General features: G+C 48.0%; 1 long non-coding RNA gene across 3 annotated transcripts in view; it reads left to right on the top strand.

The window, feature by feature from the left end:
- Window positions 1-10662: 10662 nt before the first annotated feature.
- LOC126513502 (uncharacterized) overlaps window positions 10663-18917 on the top strand; it is a 72272-nt gene continuing 64017 nt past the window's right edge. For all 3 annotated transcript variants that reach the window (XR_007595356.1, XR_007595357.1, XR_007595355.1), the window contains exons 1-2: window positions 10663-11412; window positions 11763-11936. This is a non-coding gene — a long non-coding RNA (uncharacterized lncRNA). The remainder of the gene's footprint in view (window positions 11413-11762; window positions 11937-18917) is intronic.

Genomic DNA, 18917 nt, shown 5'->3' with positions numbered 1-18917 from the left:
AGTCTTCTTTGGCCTCAGGAGGGGCTCTCAGAGGGAGTCCGCTCCTGACTGGGGGAAGGTGAGAACCAGGGAGATCTCTTGACTTTCAGACAGTTCCTCCAGACTTTGAATTTCCTTTCATTTAGCATGTTAGCTGTTAAATCTTATTTTCTGAACCCCAATATCATCCTGGACTCTACGATTCATCCTGGGGTTTTTTTGTTTTGTTTTTTTGAGAAAGGGTTTCTCTGTGTAGCTCTGGTTGCCCTTGAAACTTGCTTTGTAGATCAGGGTGGCCTTGAACTCAGAGATTCCCCTGCCTTTGCCTCGAGTGCTGGGATTAAGGCCCCGTGCCTGGCTCTTTTGATTTCTTTATAAAATTCTTCATTTCTTAAGAATTATGCATACACGTGTCTACAGGGGCAGATACTCATGCATGACCCTTTGAAGGCCAGAGGTCAATATTGGGGCTCCTCTCTTGTTCTCCACTCTATTTTGGGGAGCATAGTCTCTCACTCAACCTAGAACTCACTGTTTTAGCTAGACTGATTGGTCAGCAAGCTGAAGGGATCCTCCTGTGTCTGCCTCCCCATGCTATAAATGAGCCTGGCATTTTATGTGGGTGTTGGTGACTGGAACACAGATCCCCACTGAGCTGTTCCTCCAGCCCCAGGGTTCTTTAACAGGGTGCGAACTTCATTATGACATCTCTTTTCCCTCCTCCTTTTCTCTCCTCATGTCTTGACCTGGCTTCTGGTGGGATAACTCTGCTCAGGGAAATGCTGTCATCCCCAGGCCCTGCTTCCCCTCGTGAACGATTGGGTCAGAGCACGTTAGAGTCCTGAGATTCAGCCTCACATAATGAGGGCTTGTTTTTCTCACAACAGGGTTTGCAGCTTCACTTTGCCTGAGAGGGAAGAGTTCGTGGAACACCCCAGTTCTTGTCTTGACGGAGAACAATCCCCACTTTCCAGAACTTTACCATGAGGGTCAGGTAGGAATAGAGGGTTATCTTGCTCTTCCTTATCTTCGGAGCACACAGCTGCGGGTGGTGGCTCACACCTGTGACCTTGGGAGGTGGAGGTGGTACTACGTTTGGCTACACATCGAGTTTGAAGTCAACCTGGGCTACATAAGACTTTGGCTTAAAACACCAAAACCAGGCTGCCAAGCCTGATGACTTGGGTTCAATCCCCAGACCCACTTGGTAGGAAAGAACAGATACAGAAAGTTGTCCTTTGACCTCCAAAAAACAGTGGCATGACCTTGTGCACCTATGGGCATGCACACACAATAAATGTAAAAAAAAAAAAGTTTAAAATAGGCCAGGTGGTCATGATGTGTACCTTTAATCCCAGTACTCAGGAGGCAGAGGCAGGTGGATCTCTGTGAGTTTGAAGCCAAGGACAGGCTCCAGAGTTACACAGAGAAACCATGTCTTGAAAAGGCAACAAATAAATAAAAGTATTAAAGTAAAAAACAGAACAAAAAGAGTGATGTTGCAAAGACTACTATTTTAGATCTCAAGATTAATTACAGAGCCATAGTAATAAAAACAACATGGTACTGGCACAATAGACCTGTAAACCAATAAAACAAAATTAAATACCAAAATATTAAAAAAAACAGACCAAAATATGAGTGTACATGACTTCAGCCATTTAATATTTGACAAAGATGCCAAAAACAGAAACTGGGAGAAGAAAGCATCTTCAACAATGTCGCAGGGAATCTGGTCCACATCTCTATCACCTTTGCACAGAGACTGACTCCAGATGAGCAGCTGACCGAATCTTCTGTGAGGAAGCATGGGCAGATCCCTGTGCGACTCGGGTAGGGGAGACTTTCTGACTCTGTTCTTGAAGAATCAAGTCCAACAGTTGACAAGTGGGACTTGATAAAACTTTACAAAAGGACATTAGCTTCTGCACAGCTAAAAACCCTCTCCCGTGTGTAGAGGAAGCTCACAGAATGGGAGAGCGTCTTTGCCAGCTATGCATCTGACAGAGAACTAAGATCTAGAATATACAAAGAACTCAAAAACCAAACAAACCAAAGGACCCATTCAAAAAAAAAAAAAAATGAACCCGGAATCTGAGGAGTTTGCAAAAGAAGAACAGAGAGTTCTCAAAGAAGAAAACCATGGCTAAGGATTATCTTTAAAAATGCTCATTGTCCCTAGCAAGGAGGGAAAGGCAATTGAAACAACTCTGAGACTCCATCTTATCCCAGTCACACGTTAAAGACCAACACAGCAACTGACAGCCCGTGCCGGAGGGACGGGGGAGAACGGGACCTCATTTCCTCTGGGCTAACATGTCTACTTTTGTCCAGAACCACACTGTTTTCATTTCTGTGGCTCTGTAATAAATCTCGAGATCTGAAGCAGTCGTCCTCCCAGAATGGTTATTTTTGTTTGTTACTTTATCTACTATGCATGTACCCTCCTGGACGCACAAGTTCATGCCATTCTGAGACAAAGAGGGACTTAACTGGCAGAGATACTCTGGAAATCAGTGTGGAGTGTGTTTTACAAGCTAAAAATAAATCTACCATATGGCCTGATTGTGCCGGTCCTTGGTGTATGCCCAAGGACTCTGCAGAGATTCAGTCAGCTGCGTTCATCCTCGCTCTATTCAGTAACCAGGGATGGAGCCTGATGTCCTGTGCTGACGGATGATGCAGAATGTGGTGCGCATGCATTGTGGGGTGATACGCAGCCGTGAAGAAGATGAAGTCATGAACGCTCCAGGTAATGGATGGAACTAGAAAAGATCCTACTGAGTGGGATGACCCAGACCTGAAAAGCTACGTGTTCTCTCACCTGTGACTCCTGCTCCAGATCTCCGGGTGTGAGTATATAGTCTGGACTAACTGCAAAATATATAATATGATGTGTGTGTGTGTGTGTGTATGTGTGTGTAATGCAACAACAGTTAAAAATGAGACCATGAATTTGAAAGTGGGGGTACATGAGGCATTTTGGAAGGAGAAAAGAGGAGGGAGAAATGTTGTAATTATAATCTCAAAAAAAATTTTTTTTAATTTAAAGTAAAAAACACAACAGAGATCACATGCAGCCTGCAAGCACAGTACCCCCCCCCCCCCAATTAGTCCTGCCTACTCAAGAGGCTGAGGTGAGAAGATGCTCACTTGAGCCCAGCTCTGGACTAGGCTAGAGAACGTGGCAAAGTGCCGTGCACCCTGGGAAGGGTGCCTTGGCAGAGCTGTCGGAAAGATGAATGCCAGAGCCAGAAGTAGGTAGGGTGTCTGTTCTCAAAACAGCTGGGCAGTGCCAAGGGAGGAGGGGAAGCAGTTTTTAAAAGACAGTCTGGAATCCAGCCCTGGGACCCGCTAGTGCTTACTGCAAGGTCAGGGTGGTCAGCGCTGAGTTACGGGGGCGCACTATGTTTGCCCTCAGTGTTTGGAGGACCAGGAGAAAACAATTTCAACCACTGTTCCTTAGTCTTCCTATGAGGCCTTTTCTTTTTCCCGGTGACCCACAGGGGCTTCCCCTAGAGACAGCCCTCATTTCTCTCCGTCGCCACCACTGCCTCCCCACCATTTCCATTTCCAGGGTGGCTGAACTTTTCTCTTAGTAGCCCTGACGCAGAATGCTGCAGACTAGCTAGCTACAGGCGCCGGTCTGTGGATCCACGCCCGAAGCCACAGCCCTTTCCTGGCTGATGAGAATGGCAACAAAGGCTGGACATCAGGGCCAGACTGAAGCCACTGTGAGTCGCTGATTCTGCGTCCTGCTCCAAAGGCCGGAGCGCGAATTAGTCATGTTCAACAGGAGAAACCATGGCGGCCCCGGGAGGATCTCTCCACTTTGGAGCATTCTGAGAATCCCTTGACATCCGGCCCTCTCACTGCCCCTCTGGCATCTTCTTCCTCCAGTCCACTCCAAAGTAGGCATATGTATTGTCCCGTGTCTGAGTGCGTGTGACACACACGTGCGTGTGGCGGTGCTGAGAGCAGACGTCCCACCAAGTATTCCAAATATCTCCTCTGTCGCTCTCCACTTTGCTCGGAGCAGGGTCCCTCAGGGAACTGCAGCTCTCTGTTGCAGCCACACTGACTGCGGTATGCATCGCCTCGCCAGTCTTTGGGCTTTATACACAATGCCGGGATCAAGTCCAGGCCCACTTATGTGGCAGGCATTTTACCCACTGTGGTGGTCTGAAAAAAAAAAATGCCCCCCAAAGGGAGTGGCTCTATTAGGAGGTGTGGCTTTGCTGGGTGGTTTGCTGGGTGGGTGTGCCCTTGTTAGAGGAAGTGTGTCACCGTAGGGGCAGGCTTTGAGGTCTCTCCTATGCTCCAGATACCTCCCAAAGTCTTAGTCAACTTCCTGTTGCCGGCAAGATGTGGCACTCTCAGCTCCAGCACCGCATCTGCCTGCTTACGCATGCTCCCTGTCATGATGATAATGGACTGTAATCTGGCCTTGGCCTCCATCTTTGGAGGCCCTTCCCCTGTGCCCCTTGAACCTTGACCCCTCCCCAAGAAGGGTCAAGGTGGCCTGCCAAACCTTGACCCCTCCCCAGGAAAGGTCATGATCACTCCCACAGGCTATTTAAACTGCTCCCCCAGAAAATAAACATGTGGTTTTCCCTTTTCCTCTCCGGTGCTGGCGTTGGCGGCTTCCCATTCCCCTTGGGGCCACCCCAGAGCGCAGGTGTCTAATTAAACCTGGATATCTTTTAATCTGGTCTGATTTGGCTTGATTGGGATTATTTTGTGTTGGCAGAGTGGCTCGGTTAGGAACTATTCCTAACAGACGGGACTTCTGAGACTGTAAGAGATCCACCCCAATTAAATGTATTCTTTATAAGAGTTGCCGTGGTCATGCTGTCTCCCCAGCAATAAAAATCCAGATTCTCTCTCTCTTTCTTTCCTTCTTCCTCTTCCTCTTCCTTCTTCTTCCTTCCTCCTCCTCCTCCCTCCTCCTCCTTCTCTTTCTTTTCCTTCTTTGAGGTAGAGTCTCTGTGTATCCCTGACTGGCCTGTAGTTTAGTCAGGCCCAGAACTCACAATCCTCCTGCCTCTACCCCAGAGTGCTGGGATTATGCTTGTACACCTAGTTAGGCATAAAGATTTTTTTAATTTATTTATTTATTAAAGATTTCTGTCTCTTCCCCACCGCCTCCTCCCATTTCCCTCCCCATAAAAAAAATTTTTTTAAGCAATCTCTGAGCTGAGTATGAGACAGAAAATACTCGGATGGAAGCTTACTTCAAAGACTTGCTAGGACTAGGACATAGGGAAGAAGATAGAGCTAGAGAGCCTTGGGCTGCCCAGGTGGGGGTGGAGTCCAACTCCTAGACCACCCGCCCTCCTCAGGGGCCCTCATTATGGTCCATCCCAACAGTCATACTCTGCAGGTTAGGACTAGCAGCAGCTACACAGCAAGTACAGGATGTCGTCGACCACGAGAAAAAGCATCCTTCCAGGCTGTCATCAGAGTCCCTGATAGTTGACAGTTTTGTGGGACACGCCCTATCTCGTCGGGCAGTTGATAACTATTCCTCATTGCTCAGACATCCGCCAACCCATGGACGTGCAAGGGGGACTTTGGCTGAATCCCAGGAGAGCATGCGGTAGACCGCTCAGGCTGTGTTCACACTTCTGGCTGTGTGGCAAGGAGCCATTCGCTCAATCTCTCTGAGTCTTCCTTCCCTCTTCTGAAAAGGAAGAAAATGTCAACAGCTCACGTGTAGTGTGAGGATTTGATAAAATGGCATTCCAAATGCAGGAAATTTCTAGGATACATGGTCTTCCTGTAATCAAGGGACCAAGAGTTCTCCATGGCTCTTGATGTGTAAAGGAATCCTGAGAAATGGTGCCAAACAGAATCCCTGCTCTCTTCCCTCGGACCAGACCAGAGAGAGCAGGGAAGGCCTTCCTGGCTGAGCACGAGAGCATCCAGAAGCCTGGGGTAGAGAAGATCCACTTTCATAAAGATGAAAGCCGTTTGCCTGAGGGGAAGCAGTGGGCATAGTGGGGGATTAACAGCAAATTGTAGAAAATCTCCACAGCCATATCCCAAATAGATCTTTCTTAATCAATAAAGAATATTCCTATACATTAATAAGGAAATGATGTAAAGCCAGGTGTGGTGCTGTGTGGCTATAATCCCAGCATGATTAATAAAAGCCCAGAGACAGATATTGGGGTTCAACCTGAAGGTCCGAAAAGCAAAGTAGCCAGCCACTGACTCTTACCTCCACCTCAGTCCGAAATGGCGATCCTGCCTCTAGAAATCTCAGTATGAGACTGTGCCTGAGAGCTGTCTCCTCCCGTTTTACAACCCTCTCTAGTTCTAGGATTAAAAGCATAGACTACTACTGCCTGGTTTCTATGGCACCTAGTGTGGCTGCTGGGATTAAAGGTGTGTGTCACCACTGCCTGGTCTGGAAGGCTGACCAGTGGGGCTGTTTCACTCTCTGATCTCCAGGCAAGCTTTATTTATGAAAATACAAATGAAATATCACTGCACCCATGCTAACGTGAATATGGGAGCAGTGACCCTTGACCCTGTGCTCTCGTCGCTGTTTTGAATGAGTAGGAAGGACCCTTTCCAGTTACTGCTGGCCACTGCCATTCTCAGTGAAAGTGTTAGGTAACAGTCTGGACCAGGCCACGATGTCTCCCCTTGCTGGTCATAAAATCTTGTTGTTTGGGGGGGGGGGGGAGAACACTCTAGCCCAGACTAGCCTAAAAATCCCTACAATCTTCCTCAAACCAGCCTCAAAAATACTGAGGTTACAAGTGGGAGCCACCACGCCTAACTAAAATCCAGAGCTCTGAGCCGCGCCCCCAACCCTTCTCGGGTCGTCCGCACTCTCCCCACTGTGTGCCATTGTTCGTGTGGCTCAGACTTCTTACTGAGCTCCACTCGGTGCCACCTCCTCCGGGAAGCCCTCACTGGTTCTCCGGATGAAAGTCAATTCCTCTTGTAAGCTCTGAAGCACTTTAACCGTTTTGTGGGAATCTTTGGGGTGAGCTCTGAAGGGAGGGCAAGAGAAGGGAGTTGAAATGACGCTGCTGTGTATCTGGTAGCACTGGGCTTTCTTCCAGGCCTCTCCATCTAGTTTCCTAAGTATCTGTGGCCCCACAGCATTCATTGAGAGTAAGATCCAGGGGTGGTTTCCGTGTACGTTCTTCATTGGCCTGGCCCAGCTCTGTTCATCCAATGCAATGACTTGGGAACCTCTCTGACCCATAAGGATTTACGGCCAGACTAAGGCGAGCAGGGCAGGCCCTTCGGCCTCATCTTCACTCCTGGGGAGCAAACTGCACGACCACAAAGCCCTCAGTGGAAGCTGTGAAGAGGAGGCTGCCTCACACCCCCAGTTCGCCAGCGCAGTGCCCGAAGGAGGCCTAGGCCAGCCGCTAGGGGGTGATGGAGCTCTCCTTTGAATTCTAAATAAAGCCGGCCGACTGACAGCTCCCAGGACTCTCCCTGCTCCGTCGCCACGACGTAAAAAAAAAAAAAAAAAAAAAAAAAAAAAAAAAAAAACAAACAAAAAAAACAGAAAGGAATGCAAGCCATGCAGAGAGCGTGGTCTACACCCATTTCCAGGGAGAGTGAACCAAAAAGGGAAATCCAAGCAGAATCCCCACCCCATAGGTAAGAAAGTGCGTGTGCCTATGTTATTGTCTGCTCTCCATTAAAACGCTCCTCCTCTAATGGCCCCGCACAACCCAGGAACCTTGCCTTGTAGCCTCTTATTTTCCAGGAGGCATTTGACGAGGAAAATACAAAATGCAGTCTTTTCTCCTTCTGAAATCTCTTTTATTGTATTTGTCACGCGCTTTAAGGTCTAAGTTAGGAAAATGAAATCATTGGCTCGGCTTAATTCTTGGCAATTCCGAAGGACCGCGGAATCCCTTTGCATTCCTGCACAGTGGTGCCCCCTAGCGGCGGAGCCGCATACTGGGTTATGGCGGCCCTTTGGCAAGACAAATCTAGTTTTGACCAGAACTGAAAGTGTCCCAGCTTTTTGTGGGTCTCTCAACTCTTACTGTGAACGTTCAGTTTATCCCGTCTTTAAAAAGTAAAAGATCCAGTGTTCCTTCATAACGATCCCGGAATGGCAGTTCGTTTTAAAAAGCCCTCCCTCTTTCTGTGCGGGCCTGCCTTGACTATACCGGCGAGAAAAACAACAGGAACCTTGCCTTCCCTCCCCCTCGCACCTCTCTGTTTCACACCAGAGGCTTCTTCGTACATCGAGAAGGCCACGGTGGGGAGAAAAGGCCTCGACTGAATCCTACGGTCCTGGGGTGCTTGGCAGACACACCACCCAGCCCCTCTGGGAGAGTACTTGGGAGGAGTTAAATCAGAATTTTCAGTTCAACAAGCCCCGTCAGGGGCTGCTGTGTACAGTCAAGTTTCACACTCCCTGGTTTCCTTAACTTCCAGCGCTGTCTCTCCTTGCTGGGCCGCCTTGTCCTTCCGAGGTTCCGTCCGTTGTCTACCCCAGGCCTCTGGTGGAGACGGGTGTGCTCAGGCACAGCTTCTCCTATGCAAAGTGCTCAAAATGGGACTGGATACCAGTGCCATTCTCCTCAAGCGCGGGAAGCAGACTCCAGCCCCTCCAAGCTTTCTCTGAATCTTTCTTGGCTAGCTATGTGTTGCGGAGGTTGTCCTTCCGGATCACCGCTAGCCCTTCTACCACCAGAAGCCTCTCCAAGTCTTTGTGTGTGTGTGTGTGTGTGTGTGTGTGTGTGTGTGTGTGTGTGTGTCTGGCCAGTGATGCCCAAGGACCCACCTTTCTCTAATTCCCCATCATGGGATTACAAGTGAGGGCCACCACACCTAGCTTTAAATAGATAAATAAAACACAAGTTCTGGGGGTCGAATTCAGGGATTGCATGGCTGGGCTTTCCTGATGGTGCTGCCTGCTCTCTCCAAAGCTAGCTCTCCTGTGCTCATCCTCGACTTCCCCACTGAACTGCTTTCTCCTGACCATCGTCTGTCACCTCAGTTTCTCTGTGTTATGGAATGAATCATTCCTCTCCCCAACTTGCATATTTTTTATTATTATTTTTGGTATTTTCGAGACAGGGTTTCTCTGTGGCTTTGGAGCCTGTCCTGGAACTAGCTCTGTAGACCAGGCTGGTCTCAAACTCACAGAGATTCGCCTGCCTCTGCCTCCCGAGTGCCGGGATTAAAGGCGTGCGCCACCATCGCCCGGCCCAACTTGCATATTTAAGTCCAAATTCCCATACTTCAAAATATGACTGTATTTAAAGATAAGTTTTTGTTTTGGTTTGTTTTTTTTAATTTTTTATATTTATTTATTATGTATACACTATTCTGTCTGTATGCCATTACAGATGGTTGTGAGCCACCATGTGGTTGCTGGGAATTGAACTCAGGACCTTTGGAAGAGCAGGCAATGCTCTTAACCTCTGAGCCATCTCTCCAGCTCCCTGTTTTGTTTTGTTTTAAAGACAAGATCTCATATAGCCCAGGTTGTCCTGGAACTCACTATGTAGCTGAGGCTGGCCTTGGATTCCTTTTTTAAAAAAATAAAAAAAATATTTAAATGTGTGGATGTTTTGCCTGCATAGATTCCTGTGCACCACATGTGTGCAGAGGCCCTAGAGGCCAGAAGAGGGAACGGGTTGGGTACCCTGGGACTAGAGCTACAGAAAAGCAATCCAGGCGCCCATTAGCCTGCGCCTCTGCTCCAGGCTCCCTCCCAAAACTGATGTCAAGACGCCCTCCGGGACCGTGGTTATCTAGAGCCGCCACTGGAGAAGATCTACTCCCAAGATGACGCTGTGGCTGCTGAGCCTCACGAATGAGCTAGCAGAGCTGATGTCAGGTCTCTGCCAGGGAGAATCTCCATGGGGCCATGTGGGTGAAGTGGCCAATTTGCCTGGCGCTGAGTAAGGAACCGATGGGCTCAGTGGAACACAGCCTTTTCAATTTTTTTTTTTTTAGTTATTTATTTTATGAGCCACGTATGGACTTACGGGTGCTGGGCAAACACTACCCACTGTGCTACAGAACCAAAGTAGTACAATCTTCTTAACCCAAGGTCGTGACATTTGGGGTATTCTACTCAGTACAGACAAGTCAAGAGACTCAGCCTATACCTGAGGGGAGGAAAGCGTGCACACACACACAAACACACACACACACACACACACGCATACACACGCACTCGGGTGTGCGCACACACATTTTGAAGCAACCCAGATCCCTGCGTGCTGGCTAGCATGGCTGCCCAGCAGTGGAGTCTAGCATCCTACGTTGTAGCTTTCTGGTTCACTTAGCGCTAAGGTTAGATTTTTTTTTTTAATTTTGTGTCTTCAATCACAACAGGGGATCAACAAGGAGCCTGTACCGTTCTAGTGCACGAGCAAGAGCAAAGGCAGTGTGGACTCACATCTTGACAAATTTGGCAGCGGAAAGATGACAGGATGTCTCCATGGTAGGAAATGTGGTCGCTAGCTAGAATTGAGTCATCTAGGGTGTGACAAAGATGGCAAACTGAAACAAAAAGCCACATTCCCTGGGGTTCCCCTTTAGTTTACAGTGTCCTAAGCCAGAAACTACATTTCCCAGAATCCTCTACACCCTGGGCCCACGTGAGTAGTTCTTGCCAATAGGGTTGGCGGAGAAGCAACCTATCACGTTTCCTGACCAGGGGGGACAGGAAGTAAACGTCTTCTCTTTCTATACACAGAATATTTGGAGGCTTCAGGAAGGAGGAATCACAGGGTAAAAAAGGCACCAACCAAGACCCGCTCTGCGTTTGTACACGAGCAAGGAGCAGGCTTTATTCCTGAAGCCACTGATGTTGCAGTCGGGTGATGGCAGCAGGGTGCGTTACCCTAACAATCCGATCTCGTGGACTTGAGCAACAGCGAGTGGACACAGAGCAGCTGTCTGTGGGCCCACTGAAGACTCTCAGTGACTTGTCAGGACACTGGACGAGGGTGACATTTCATAGTTCCATAACAGGGATGGGCAGAGCTGCCTCAGTGGCTGCAGGACCCTCATCCAACCCCGAGAGAGGGAACCCTGAGAATGGCTGAAACTGGACTTCCTGTCACATACAAATAGGTTTGAAATGACCGACAGCAGCAGCACACGTTCTCCAGTTCCCCACCCTGGCAAGTTGGCGGGAGGTCAGTTCCAGGGTTAAGAGTGCTGCCTCCTGTCCTCCGTGTCTCTCTCATGTCTCAGGCGAGGGCAGGCCTGTCTTCTGATTCTGGACGTGCAGAACGAACCACGGGAAGGAGCCACCAGGGTCTGTACCCTGCGTTATACTCCAGCAGTGCTAAGAATCTGGCTGGGTTCTGACTACTTGGGAAGCCCACCACCTTTAGCATGCATGCACGCACGCACTTCTGCCCAGGACCTACGTTTTGAATGAAGCTGAGTCTCCTACATCTTTTGGAAAAGCAAAAGCCGGTAAGGCAGCCGTTGGTGAACAGCTTCTACTTAGGCAGCATAAAGTTCCCTTGGACCAAAGAGTGAGAGCAAACTCGAATGACCTGTTCCAGGGGCCATAAAGGCACAGGGACGCACCACTGGAAGCCACCTGGGCCAGCATGCCTGCATGCCCGGTTGGTCACTGTTATTTGTGGAGCTTTTTCAGACAATGAAGTTTGTCCTGTCTTCCTCACCCCATGACCTCATTCCACAAAAGTTGAGAGCTAAGTCAAAGTTTCTGACAAGTCCTAGAAAAACCTTAGCATTCTCTTCTGTTTACTTCCTAACCCCAACCCCTTTTCACTCTACTTTTTCTCTCATCAAATCAGAGACGGCTCCAGTTTCCAGACACTTGGCAGAGTTGAGAGTTGTGGCGGCCGGGCCTACACATCCTCCAGATGTTGAAACATGTTAGACCGGGACCACCCCCCCTCCAAGGTTTTTTCGGGCCAATGACGGATGTGGCAGGGTTATGGAGGTGACTGAAGACTGGAGATGCTCAGGTGTGGATCCTATGCCTTCTCACTCAGCCTCTGCCTGCCTCCCAGGCTCCTCTCTGAATTTCTTGCACTTATGTGTCACGTTTGTTTCCGGTCTGATAAACACTCTATTTTCTCATGTTTCTTAAAGGCAAGAGAGCAAATGGATGCTCAACTTGCTTCCCATATTTCCACTACATGAGGAAATGTTCGATGTGTACCTTTTCTCCTTTCTCTTTTTACAGCTTATTTTGGCTGGCTTTAAACACACCATGTAACCAATAATTATCTGATCTTCCTGCCTCCACTTCTGAAGTTCTGGGGTTACCATGAACTAACACACCAGATTTATGCTGTCCTGGAGACTGAACTCTGGGCTCTGAGCAGGCTAGGCTAGCACTACCAACCGAACTACATCTCTACGTTTGCTATAAGAATGTCTTGAGAAATTAAATAATCCTTAGTGGAGTGGAGTGCCAGGCACTTTTAATCCTGGACAGACAGAGGCAGGAGGATCTGTGAGTTTGAATGTCTACACAGTGAGTTCCAGGTCAGCCAGAGCTACACAGGGATACCCTGTCTCAAAACAAAACAAGGCATAGTGGTGTAAGCATTCGATCCTAGCGCTCTGCAGGCAGGAAAATCTCTGTGAGTTCAAGGCCAGCCTGGGTATATATAGTAAGACCCTGCCAAAACAAAAACACACATCCAAACAGAAGTATGCCAGCCCTCTCCAAGTGGCTCACATCTGTAATCCCAACATTGTGGGAGGCTGAGGAGGAATTGGCATGAATTCAAAATTCAAATTTAATTCAAAATGAATTAAATGAAACCAAAAAAAAAGAAAAAAAAAACAAGGAAATCTAAAAAGCAGGGAAGGACAGCTGGAGAAATGGCTCAGCAGTTAGGAGGCTGCACTGCTCTTGCAGGGGGGGGGGGGACTGAGTTTAGTTCCTAGCACCCACATCAGATGTCACACAGCTTACTGTAATTCTGCCTCCCGGGTAGCTGACACCCTCTTCTGGCCTGTGGGCACTTGCATTCATGCTCACATATCCATAGGATGGAAAAGAGAAGATACCCTTAAGGAAACCTTGGAAATGTCCTTCTTCCTCCCTTGGAACACTGACTCTCCTCTCCTTCCTCCCTCGGGGCACTGACTCTTCCTCCTTTGGAGCATTGACTCTTCCTCCTTTGGAGCACTGACTGTCCTTCCTCCCTTGGAGCACTGCCTCTCCTTCCTCCCTTGGAGCACTGACTCTCCTTCCTCCCTTGGAGCACTGACTCTCCTTCCTCCCTTGGAGCACTGACTCTCCTTCCCCCCTTGGAGCACTGACTCTCCTTCCTCCCTTGGAGCACTGATTCTCCTTCCTCCCTTGGAGCACTGACTCTCCTTCCCCCCCTTGGAGCACTGACTCTCCTTCCTCCCTTGGAGCACTGATTCTTCTTCAGCTGCCATTTAAAGTAGATTTTTGCTCAGATTAGCACCTGCTGTTACTTAGTATGGCCCTTAAAATCGTAAGCAGCTGTTAAGATTTTTCAAAGCTCTTAATCCTCTCTAGAAATTGGACCAACTTAAAAAGAACAGAAACCCGTGATATTACGAAACATGAATAGCAATAATGACAGTAGAAGGGACTAGAACTGGGCCTGTGATCCCTGCACTCTGATGCCTGAGGAGTTCTAGACCAGTCTGGCCTTTATGGTGAGACCCAGTCTCAAAAGCAAAGGAAAACCCAAACCCAAACACGCACACAGGCACACACGCACCAGTAACTCACAAGATAAAGGGTTCCCCCCCCCCAATAATAATATAAAATCTGCCGCCTTTTAAGAGTCAGTGTCTCCCCCATGTTTCTCACTCTGTCCTTTGCCCAATTCTGTCTAGAAGACTTGGGTTTTTTTTTTTTTTTTTTTTTTTTGCCTGTTTATTGGTTTGGTTTGGTTAGGTTTTTTTGAGACAGGGTTTCTCTGTGTTGCCCTGGATGTCCCCCCCCCCTTGGAGCACTGACTCCTCCCTCCTCTGCCTCTTGACTGCTGGGATTTAAGGCGTGGGTACCACCACCCCCAGTTTAGAAGGTTGGCTAAGATCTGCCTGTGACAGATCTGAGCCATCGTCTCTGGGGCTTGGAGGCACATCAGCATCACCTCCAAAGTATTTAAAGATGGCCTAGGCTCTAACCTGAGCTGTGGTTTCTTTGAAATGCATTTTTTTGGGGGGCTGGAGAGATGGCTCCACTGTTAAGAGCACTTGCTGCTCTTGCAGAGGACCTGGGTTCAGAATCTAGTACCCAGGTGGTATCTCGCAAGCATTCATAACTCCATTCCAGGTAACCAAACACCCTCTTCTGAGCTCTGCAGCCACAGGCACACACATGTACACATGCACACATGCAGGCCAAGCCCCCAACACAGAGTAAAGCAACCTATCTTCCCTGCGGTAGGGCTGGTGCGAGACCACATGGCTCAGACTTCCCGACCGGTATGCTAGGCACTTCACAGCACCTGTCTCCTTATTTTATGTATTATCTTCACCTCTCTAGCCCTCATCTTCATTCCTAGCCCCCTGCTGTGAGTTGCTCCAGGGATTTGACACACGTCTGAGGTGTGCATTGATCCTTATACATGGATAATCTTTTAATTGATATTTATTGAGCTCTACATTTTTCTCTGCTCCCCTCCGTGTCTCTCCCCTCCCCCCTCAATCCTCCCCCAAGGTCCCCATGTTCCCAGTTTACTCAGGAGATCTTGTCTTTTTCCACTTTCTACTTCCCACGTAGATTAGATCTATGTAAGTCTCTCTTAGTGTCCTCATTGTTGTCTAAGTTCTCTGGGATTGTGATTTATAGGCTGGCTTTCTTTGCTTTATGTTTAAAAATCACCCATGAGTGAGTACATGTGATAATTGTCTTTCTGGGTCTGGATTGCCTCACTCAAAATAATGTTTTTTTAGCTCTATCCATTTTCCTGCAAAATTCAAGCTGTCATTATTTTTTTCTGCTGTGTAGTACTCCATTGTATAAATGTACCACATTTTTCTAATCCATTCTTCGATCAAGGGACATTTAGGTTGTTTCCAGGTTCTGGCTATGACAAACAAAGCTGCTTTGAACATAATTGAGCACATGTCCTTGTGGCACAATTGAGCATCCTTTGGATATATACCCAAAAGTGTTATTACTGGGTCTTGAGGAAGGTTGTTTCCTAATTTTCTGAGAAATTGCTACAGTGATATCCAAAGGGGCTGTACCAGCTTGTATTCCCACCAGCAATGCAGAAGTGTTCCCTTTTCCCTACAACCTCTCCAGCATAAGTTGTCATCAGTGTTTTTGAACCTGGTAATTCTTACAGGTTTAAGATGGAATCTCAGAGTTGTTTTGATTTGCATTTCTCTGATGACTAAGGATGTTGAACATTTCCTCAATTGTCTTTCAGCCATTTTTTTTAAAGATTTATTTATTATGTATACAACATTCCTTCCATGTTTGCTTGCAGGCCAGAAGAGATCTCATTACAGACGGCTGTGAGCCACCATGTGGTTGCTGGGAATTGAACTCAGACCTCTGGAAGAACAGTCAGTGCTCTTAACCTCTGAGCCATCTCTCCAGCCCCTCTTTCAGCCATTTTAGATTCCTCTGTTGAGAGTTCTCTGTTTAGGTCTGTACTCCATTGTTTTTATTGGATTATGTGATCTTTTGGTGTCCAATTTCTTGAGTTCTTTGTGTATTTTGGAGATCAGACCTCTGTCTGATGTGGGGTTAGTGAAGATCTTTTCCCATTCTGTAGGCTGTCATTTTGTCTTGTTGACCGTGTCCTTTGCTTTACAGAAGCTTTTCAGGTTCAGGAGGTCCCATTTATTGTTTCTCTCAGTGTCTGTGCTGCTGGGATTATTTAGGAAATGGTTCCCTGTACCAATGTGTTCAAGGATCCTTACACATGGATAATCATATCTGGGTGTATTTGGGTTTATTTTTTAACTTCTATTTGCATTTATTGGATGCTTGTGCTGGCTATTTTTATGTCAACTCGACACGTTAAAGAAATCAGATAGGAGGGAACCTCAAGTAAGAAAATGCCTCCCTGAGATCAGGCTGTAGGGCATGTCCCTTGGGCTGATGGTCCTGGCTGCTCTAAGAAAGCAGGCTGAGCTAGCCGCACTCCCGTGGCCTCTGTGTCAGCTCCTGCCTCCAGGTTCCTGTCCTGCGTGAGTTCCTGTCCTGACTTGATGATCCCCTGTGGACGGAAGGATGAGCTGACCAAAGCCCTTCCTCTCCGAGTGGCGTTCATGGTGTTTCATTGCAGCAGTGGGACCCCTAAGACAATGCTTGATGTATTCCCTGCCATAGGGTTTGTTTCTTCAGTTTCTGGGCTCTTTTTCTTCTTTGCAGCTTCCTCCTTTGGCTTTGGAACAATTTGTTCCGTCTTAGTGTTCATGCAATATATTATAGAGTCGAGGAGCTTTTTTAAAAAAAACTGAATCACGCGCATGAATCACCTGGGAGACTTTTAGAGATCTCGCTGCCCAGGCTGCCCCACAAGTTGATGAACATTTTACTCTCCAGAGAGATTAATCTCAGGGAGAAAGACAGAGCCCTGGGCCCTGAGCTTGTGAGGCAAGCACTCCACCTCTGAGCTACTCCCCCATCCTGGCATACATGTATTTTTAATGTGTGTGTGTGTGTGCACGCACGCATGTATACTTGTGCTGTGTATTGTGTATGTACATGAGTGTAGGGTTGTATGTGTCTATGTGTGCACGTGTGTGTACTGTGTGCTGTGGGTAGTGTGTTGTGTATTGTGTATGTATGTGAGTGTAGGGTTGTATGTGTCTATGTGTGCATGTGTGTGTACTGTGTGCTGTGGGTAGTGTGTTGTGTATTGTGTATGCACATGAGTGTAGGGGCGTGTGTCTATGTGTGTATGTGCAGAAACCAGAGGAAGACAATGGTGTCTTCTCTTGTTCTCCACTTTACCTCCTTTCGATAGGTGTCTCTCATTGTCATGGCTAATCTTGGTTGTCAACTTGAGTGGCCCTGGAGGCAGTTGAAAGGTAAGCCTCGGGGCTCACTTGTGAGGCCTTTTCTTGAACCTCTGGTGGCATCCCAGAAAACAAGGTCCAAGAGAGAGACGCTTTGCTTTTGAATGTCTGCTTGCCTTTGCTCCGGCTGGCGCATTCGTCTGTGCCGTTGCTGCTGCTGTCTCGGCCATGGTCCTTCACTGGTGTCAGAGCCACACGTAAGGGGCTTCCAAAGGGGCTGGAAACAAGAGGCTCTCCAGAAATCCTTCAGGCTTTAGCATCAGAATGGGACTGCTGAGACACCAAGCCTTAGGGACTGAGAAATTGTCAGGTTCTCTCCACTTCGGTGTGAGGCAGCCATTGTTAGATTACCCAGACAGTTGGGTTTTGTTTGTTTGTTTGTTTGTTTGTTTGTTTTGAGACAGGATTTCTCTGTGTAGCTTTAGAGCCTGTCCTGGAACTAGCTCTTGTAGACTAGGCTGGCCTCAAACTCACAGAGATCCGTCTGCCTCTGCCTCCCGAGTGCTGGGATTAAAGGTGTGAGCCACCACCTCCCAGCTAAAGATTTATTTATTTATGTATTAATTATGTACACAGTGTTCTGTCTGTAGGTCTGCAGGCCAGAAGAGGGCACCGAATCTCATTACAGATGGTTGTGAGCCACCATGTGGTTGCTGGGAATCGAACTCAGAACCTCTGAGCCATCTCTCCAGCCCCCCAGGCAGTACTGTGTAAGCCAATTGAATAAATTTCTTTAAATGTATACTCATCTTCCCAGTTCCTTTTCTCTAGAGAACCCCAATTAATACGCTGACTGAGCTGGAAATTCAACACATAGGCTAGGCTAGTTGGCCAGCAAGCTCCCAGAACCCACTATCTCCATTCTTCAGTGCTGGGGTTACAAGTATGAGCGGGCATGCCCAACTTTTAGTGGGTACTGGGGATTTGAACTCAGGCCCTTGCACTTGTGCAGCCCACACTCTAACCCACTGAGCCATCTTCTTAGCCTGGCATCCATATTTTTACAGCTCCTCAAGTAATTCTGAAGCACCGCCCACACTGAGAAAACCGCTCTAATCCACAGGCAGCTAAAACCAACGAAAGGACTTAGCTGTGTAAACCAGAGTCCGTGTTTCCTCTAAGAGCCTGAGACCAGCTTCAGCCAGTTCCTCCCCAGTGTCCCTTCATCCTTCCTTTATACTTACTTTTTCCCAGCAGTCAAGAGTCACTCTGGAAGCCAGGCGTGGTGGCACAGGCCTCGCTTTTAATCCCAGCACTCAGGAGACTGAGGCGGGTAGATTCCTGTGAGTTTTAGGCCAGCCTGGTCTATATAATGAGTTTTCTAGACAACCAGAGTTACACAGTAGGACCGGCCTCAAAAACAAGGAAACAAGACTGGCTCTTGAGCTACACTGGTGAGGATCCGAATTCAAATGCGGTACACTGTCAATTGTGGAAGCTGTACTTTCCAGCTCCATTACCTTCTGTGCCTAAAACCAGCTTCAAGAACTGTAAAAAGAGAGTGAGTCTCAATAAATCCCCAGGAGGCTGCAAAATACCCTGAGCCAGGGGTGGAGCGTCAAAACCACAGGGATGCTGAAACACTATAGTTCAACAGCTGCCCTGTTCTGGGATCTACGAGCAAGCATACTGTGCGTTGCCCTATTCTCTCAAGGACTGTCTGGTCCCCAAGTAAATCCACAGTCTTGTTGGGCTTGGGAAGGAGGTGGCATCACCACCAGATCCTCACTGGGTGTTATCTTCCACCTAAACTACTCCAACATGTTCTCTGCAGGCAGGGCCATTTCCCAGGATTATCTGTGCCGGGGGATGCCTCTGGGTTTAGAGGTTGTTGGGTGTGGAGGACGTACCCTCTGTCTGCCACCCTTGCCCTTAAGTCTTCAACGAGCTAACTCTGCAGGGGGTCAAATCACAGGCGCAGCACACAAGGTCGTCAGATTGCAGTTGTGTATTCAGTTTCCTAAGCG

The sequence above is a fragment of the Alexandromys fortis genome, unplaced genomic scaffold (genome assembly GCF_014885135.2).
Source record: "Alexandromys fortis isolate MF-2015 unplaced genomic scaffold, M_Fortis_MF-2015_v1.1 scaffold_17, whole genome shotgun sequence".
NCBI classification, from domain to species: Eukaryota; Metazoa; Chordata; class Mammalia; order Rodentia; family Cricetidae; genus Alexandromys; species Alexandromys fortis.
The sequence above is the reverse complement of the archived record's forward strand: the minus strand, read 5'-3'. Positions and strand labels throughout refer to the sequence as shown.